Genomic DNA, 6,499 nt, shown 5'->3' on the forward strand with positions numbered 1-6,499 from the left:
AAATAGTGGATGAACATTTTATTTTGAGATAAATAATTATGGAAGAACTATGAAAGTATTTTTAAGGCTACATCTACGAAAATTGGTATTTGACTTCAAGGCTACAAATAAGAAAATACGTGTTTCGGTGTTTTTGGAAGTTCAACCCCTAAGGGGATGAAATAGAGTGAGCTGGTGCGTTTCTGGCACCAGTTTCCGTCGATCGTTGTTTCGATCTTTGAGTCGCGGTCCAGAGGACACTGCTCCCTAAGCGACTGTAGTAGTTCTCTGTGCAGCCCAACATCGGGCTTACCACGCTTACACTGGACACAGTTGCCAACAAATCGCCTGCCATCGCGATATAGGTTGGGCCAAAACATGTATTCCTGAACTCGGTTCAAGGTCTTGAAGAACCCCAAATGACCCCCGTCCGCCGAATCGTGGAAATATCTGAGTGCCATGCTAACTCGTTCCTGTGGAATACAGACCTTCACTTGGCCACGGTTGGCTCCCCCTTTACACAAGAGGCCCGCACGAAGGCAACAGCTAGTGACGACGTCGCCATCCACAAACTGCTGCATATTCGGTCCCCACCCGGCGTCCTCGGCCTGTTTGCCGGCTAAGTCGAAGAAGAAGCCGGGTGTCTCGGAGAGAAGGAAATTCACCCCCAGATCCGGCTCCACGTTTCTGAAATTGGTTCATTATGAAAGCATTATGAAAGCATATCTGACAATTCGTATTCGGCTAATCTGTTACAATTTTTAAAAACTACGTGTTTCACTGGTTTTTAACTTCGAGCATAAGGGGATGAAAATTTTAATGAAATATTTTTTGCGTTATATTAAAATATTTTAAATCTGCATCTACGAAAACCGGTATTTCACTTCTCAATTAGATATAAAGAAATATGCGTTATACAAACAAGAATACAAACGGCTTGATTAACAAAAACCTTGGACCCCAGCTGTCAGCATTGCTTTTTGGTCATTCAGCAAAAGACCATGCTTCAACGGCGTTAAGTTTAGAAAAGTTTAGAAAGTGTTGCAGTTTATAAAAGACATAAAAAAAACGATTAAAGAAAAAATGCTTTGCAGACCATGAACGGTCTAAGTAAGTAAAGAAGCGGATGATAAGCTAGCTCTTTATGCAAATAAGTTGGTCAGTTTAAGTTCCGAGACATGTCATGCAGCAGGAACGGAATCCTATAGTTGCTACGATTGGCTAAAGGAAAAGTTTTGCAGAATCACGCGAAATCACTTCTGCAAGTGGCTGAGAATCTCGTAATGAATAAAAATTCTGTACTGAGAATTCCAAGGTGGGAGAGGCGAGATTCCTCCCCCCCACACTTCCCCCTTCTCAGAATCCTATCCTTCTTTACCTACAGCAAAAAATAAATAAATAAATAAAACTAGAGAAATTTCTACTGTGAAACTATTTGCATACAAGAGAACGGCCATTAAAATTTAACTCCTCAAAGTTTTAAGCCCTGCCCCGTTCGAAAACTCAATTTCTTTGTAGTTGCATTTTTTAAAGGTGTACTTGTCTAGACTCCTGGAACGGAAAGGTTTTTTTTTTTAATCCGTGCTTTACAAAAGTTTCTACAGTCCATTGTTTGAAGCAGTGTCACGGCTGCCATGAGCCGCGCGGGGTACCCGCCATGTGTCCAACGCCTTGTCACGGTTCGCGCGGCTCCCCCCGTTGGAGGTTCGAGTCCTCCCTCGGGCATGGTTGTGTGTGTGTTGTCCTTAGCATAAGTTACTGTAAGTAGTGTGCAAACATACGGACTGATGGTTCAAATGGCTCTGAGCACTTTGGGACTTAACATCTGAGGTCATCAGTTTCCTAGAACTTAGAACGACTTAAACGTAACTAAATTAAGGACATCACACACATCCATGCTCGAGGCAGGATTTGAACCTGCGACCGTAGCGGTCGCGTGGCTCCCGACTGAAGTGCCTACAACCGCTCGGCCACATCGGCCGGTCTATCATGTATTCTAGAAGAGCTGCACGGTCGTCAGTGGCGCCTGTTCTTTCTAGAACAGTTACTATCTTCATATCTATGGTTAAACGTCACCCAGCCATTGACCTTCGTCTGTGCGAATGCGCACAGGCTACCGGAAATCTTACGGGAATCGTCACCTTAGTGTGAGCCAGTAATGAGTGGATGGACAAATACCTATTAAGTACATTACGTAATCGGATTGTGGGCGGTTCGGGGTGTGAGTCTCACGGGAAGCGTGCGAGGGATAAATTCCTGCAGTCGTGCTGTTCATTTGTGCCCTCGATAGCTCAGATGGATTGAGCGTCTGCCTTGTAAGCAGGAGATCCTGGGTTCGAGTCCCAGTAGCGGCACACTTTTCAGCTGTCCCCATCGAAGTATATCAACAACACCTGTCGGCAGCTGAGGGTTTCAATTAATTATCAGTTGTGTAGGTGATTCGATGAACCCTTTGCCAGGCACTTAAATGTGTTTTGCAGGGTATCCATATAGATGTAGATGATAACTCGTCCCGTGTCGCACGTGCTCAAAAGGATTCATACTGCAGAATGCATGCAAACATACTCACCGAAAATACGGACGAATATCAGGTGCAGGCTGCCGAGTGCTGCATATCCAGCTTAGACAGATCGGCTTTTCCTGCCAAGAAGAACAGGAAGTTGCTGTCTAGGAACAATCAGAGGTAGAGGAAGGGCTGATAAATACTCCTTGAATTGCAGACTAAACGTAAATAACGAAAATACATTTTTGGTAAAAATTGGTCAAAACATAATCGTTTGCCCTCCGTATTGGATTAGCTGTTTTGAATATTGAAAATCTGACTTCAGATTCGTTTTCAGCGACATTAAGAATATATGTGTAACACTCAGTTCATGCAAATCGAAGTAATAATATAACTAAATGTTTTCCCTAAACTTTGAACACTTTTTTTTTCGAGTAACGATTTTCTCAGAACGGCATGCAGCATAAATTAAAAGTGGTTCGATCTCTTAACTTCTACCTCTGACCCCTAAAAGTAAACAGTTTTCTTAGGAACTTATAGCTATAATATGACATTTGTTAATATTAACTAATTTTTGTGTAGGCATAAGGAGTGAAACAAACCCCTCAAAATCGAACTCAAAGTTCGAATTAGCACTGTATCGTTAAATTTAAGGTTGTTTCATTGCGGTTAGGTATGCGCTCCCATTAATTTTATGTATTATCGACTGATGTTATCCATTTTCAAGTTCAGAGAAATAATGTAGTATCAACTGATGTTACCCATTTTTGAATTCAGGTAACATCTGAGGTGCCACACTGCACGCACTCTGCGTACTCCAGTCTCGCAAGCCCTTGATCAAATCATAATTACGGGCGCCATTTTTTATTGAAAATCTAAAATTAAGCTCATAGTATTGTCACTCGTAATTCCCAAACAGATCGTTCGAATGTATTTTCATTGTCTCAAAAAAATTTCAAATTTACCCTTTTTTGCTCATTTGTATGAGAACCTGGCTGTAACGCCGGAATATAGTCACTAGATTTTTTTTCAGAGACGCTGTACGTTCGCGAGAAGACTTTCGTTCTGCGCGTGTCGAAGGACATTCCTCAGATATTACTGTGTGTGTGCGCTACTCAGTCGTGCCATTTAAGTGTACATCTTTGCATAGTTTTCCTTTCACGATGTAACAGTGTTCCGCTCAGTTGCTAACTGGCCAGTGAGTGGTTCCGAAGGTGTCGGATGTGCGGTGCGTTCGGTCTGCTAGGACAACAGCAGACTGGCGTGGTGCGATGGCAGAAGCAGACACTGAGGGAGCTAGCTGCTGGGACGCCAGCGAACAATTTATGCCAAGTAAGACGAAGAGGACTATTCTAAAATTACGAGCCGTCTAAAAAGTGTTTACCATTGGTAAATCTTGCTGTTGAGTCTGACAAAACTGACAGTTTTTCCTAGAGATACAGGAAATCCCCCCACCCCCACTCAATGAATATTTGGTTGTGATGACAGGCCGATTGGTAGTGTAGCCCGAGATCTAAGTTAGGTTGGATGGTGGTAATTTGATTGAGAGTTGTTTACACCAACGATTATGAATGCCGACTAAATGTTGTGCGAGCAGATTGCCCTGTAGCGTAGCCTAGTGTTTCCGTCCGCGCCACATTTAACACACTTTCTCTAACTGTGTACAAAAGTCTCACAACAGCCACGATAACTACGTTTCTGGTGGGGGGAGGGTAGAGTCCACTATGTAACTTTCACGGCAAATTTTAGTAACCGCATAAACTAACTGAAATAGAAGCGTCATTTTAACTATATTTCCTTTTGTGGGAAAATAATGGTTCTCCTCTTTTGGCAGCAACTGTAATATGTAGGCGACTTATTAGTTTTTTTTAACTCTGAATCATGAGCTCAATAGACGCAGTGCTTTTTTTACGTTACTTGATTTGTGGTCTATAGTAAACAATGCAACGAATTGGTAAATTCTTTGAAGTTTGACGTGTGTTACATAGACGACGTCTGCAATGTTCGTAAGGCCAAGTTTGCATATATTCGGTGTCTGTTTTTTTGGCCATGTACTGTATAATTAAGGGGAGGAGGATTATGTTCAAGGAGCAGTGCATTAGCAGTCTATGGAGAAATTGAGAATTTGGATCTAAAGAATGGCATGCTCGGGCAGTTCGTGCTATTCTGTTGACCACTGTGTAATTCGGACACAGTGATCATTGCCTCTCCCTCGTAACCAGGGGCCTCGGGTGCTAATCCTGGTCTGGCACAAATTTTCAACAGTGCCCATTGACTAAAGTCTGTGCCCATTGTCAGCTAATATCATTGTTTCGGTGTTAAATAGTATTTTGTTCGCGATACGTGGTTTAGCTTTTTCATGGATAACAGCTTTGAAAAGCGTACAGGTTATATTGATATTCGCTCGTCGTTAGTCCAAGGCAACTATAGCGATTTATAAACACAGTTGTAGTTCGTATTAAGCCCACATACGTAATTGTGTCCTGTGTTTCTTTACCAAGAACTACTCCGTAAGTAATTCCCCTGTAGTGGTATTTTGTTATAGTATTTTGTTTAAATATTTATAGACTGCAGGCTTGGATGAAATATGAAACACATGTCCGAAGTTCCTGTTGATATTGCAGATACTGTTTCATCCGTTCTAGGGGCCAAAATATTTCATCAAATACAGAAGGACACAATTTGTCTCGAGATTTAGCAATTTTTCGTAATAGAGGCCTTGCGTCGATATGTTTTTCTCTAATTCTTGTTTGGATTTAATCTTAAAACACACTAACTCGTCCACCACTTATTCGATATGTGTTTTCATCCCTTTCGTAGCCTAGAGTTCCTAAACGGTCGATAATATTAATAATTTCCTTTCTCAATTTTATTTTCTGTAAAATCTCCTGTTTATGGTTATTGCTAACATGTTTCACGTTCTCACTTTTATTATTTTTATTTTTCTAGTTTTGTGCCTTGTAGCCAAATTTTCTTTGAATCTGGTTTTCAATTCTGAAATAGTAACAGTTGAAGGCCAAGAGAAGATTGCGGTCTATTTGAGGAGAGTGACTTGGAGATTTTTTATAACAGACGTATACAGGTCATGGGGATCCTTACCTATATACATTTACTTCGAGTGTGATGTAGCCCATTCTCTTGTCATGATCTCGGCTGTATCGTAGCACATTGTCTCGGTTAGGTTGGAGATTTCTGTTGAGAGTTGCCGAAGTCAACGAAAGTGATTACAAAGTAAAGACTGTGCTAACAGAACGATCTCTAGCGTAGTCCAACACGTTCTTTCTGTCCTTTTAAAGCCTCTTTTAATTAAAAATAACTAAAGCTGCAAGATACAATCACAAAAACTGTATTACGTAATAGAGTAATCCCAGACTATTGTTGTGTAAGTTGTGTGCGTACACTATTTTTTTTGTTAGTGAATATACACTTTTTTACTCATTTGATGGGTTTCAGTTTTCCCCGTTTTCTGGCAAAAAACCTTTTCCTGTGAAGGGCCCATTAGCTTGTCGGTTATATTTGTGACATTCTCGACGGTCAGTAATTTCGTGATAGTCCATCCACCGGCGTCATTGTTAACATCTGATATAGATTTAAGTATTAGGAAGGCTAATATGAAGCTAATGCATGAGTAGGTCTAATAATTAATAAAAATAGGAATGCGGGTAAGCTACTACATACAGCATAGTGAACGCATTGTTGTGGCCAAGATAGCCACGAATCCCACGCCTACCAAAGTCGTAAAAGTAGTCCTCAGATGATGAAGAAATTGATGGAATGTGTGATGAGATAAAAGAAATCATTCAGATAGTGATGGGAGATGAAAATTTAATATTAATGGGTGACTGGAATTCGACAGTAGGAAATGGAAGAAAAGGAAACGTAGTAGGTGAATATGGAATGGGGGTAAAAAATTAAAGAGGAAGCCGCCTGGTAGGCTTTTGCCCAGAGCATAACTTAATCATAACTAACACTTGGTTCAAAAATCATGAAAGAAGGTTGTATACGTGGAAGAGACCT

General features: G+C 41.0%; 1 non-coding gene across 1 annotated transcript; it reads left to right on the top strand.

The window, feature by feature from the left end:
- Nucleotides 1-2,258: 2,258 nt before the first annotated feature.
- Nucleotides 2,259-2,333, top strand: Trnat-ugu (transfer RNA threonine (anticodon UGU)). The gene has a single exon. It is a non-coding gene; the product is annotated as a tRNA-Thr (tRNA).
- Nucleotides 2,334-6,499: the final 4,166 nt, after the last annotated feature.

The sequence above is a fragment of the Schistocerca gregaria genome, unplaced genomic scaffold (genome assembly GCF_023897955.1).
Source record: "Schistocerca gregaria isolate iqSchGreg1 unplaced genomic scaffold, iqSchGreg1.2 ptg000166l, whole genome shotgun sequence".
Taxonomy (NCBI): domain Eukaryota; kingdom Metazoa; phylum Arthropoda; class Insecta; order Orthoptera; family Acrididae; genus Schistocerca; species Schistocerca gregaria.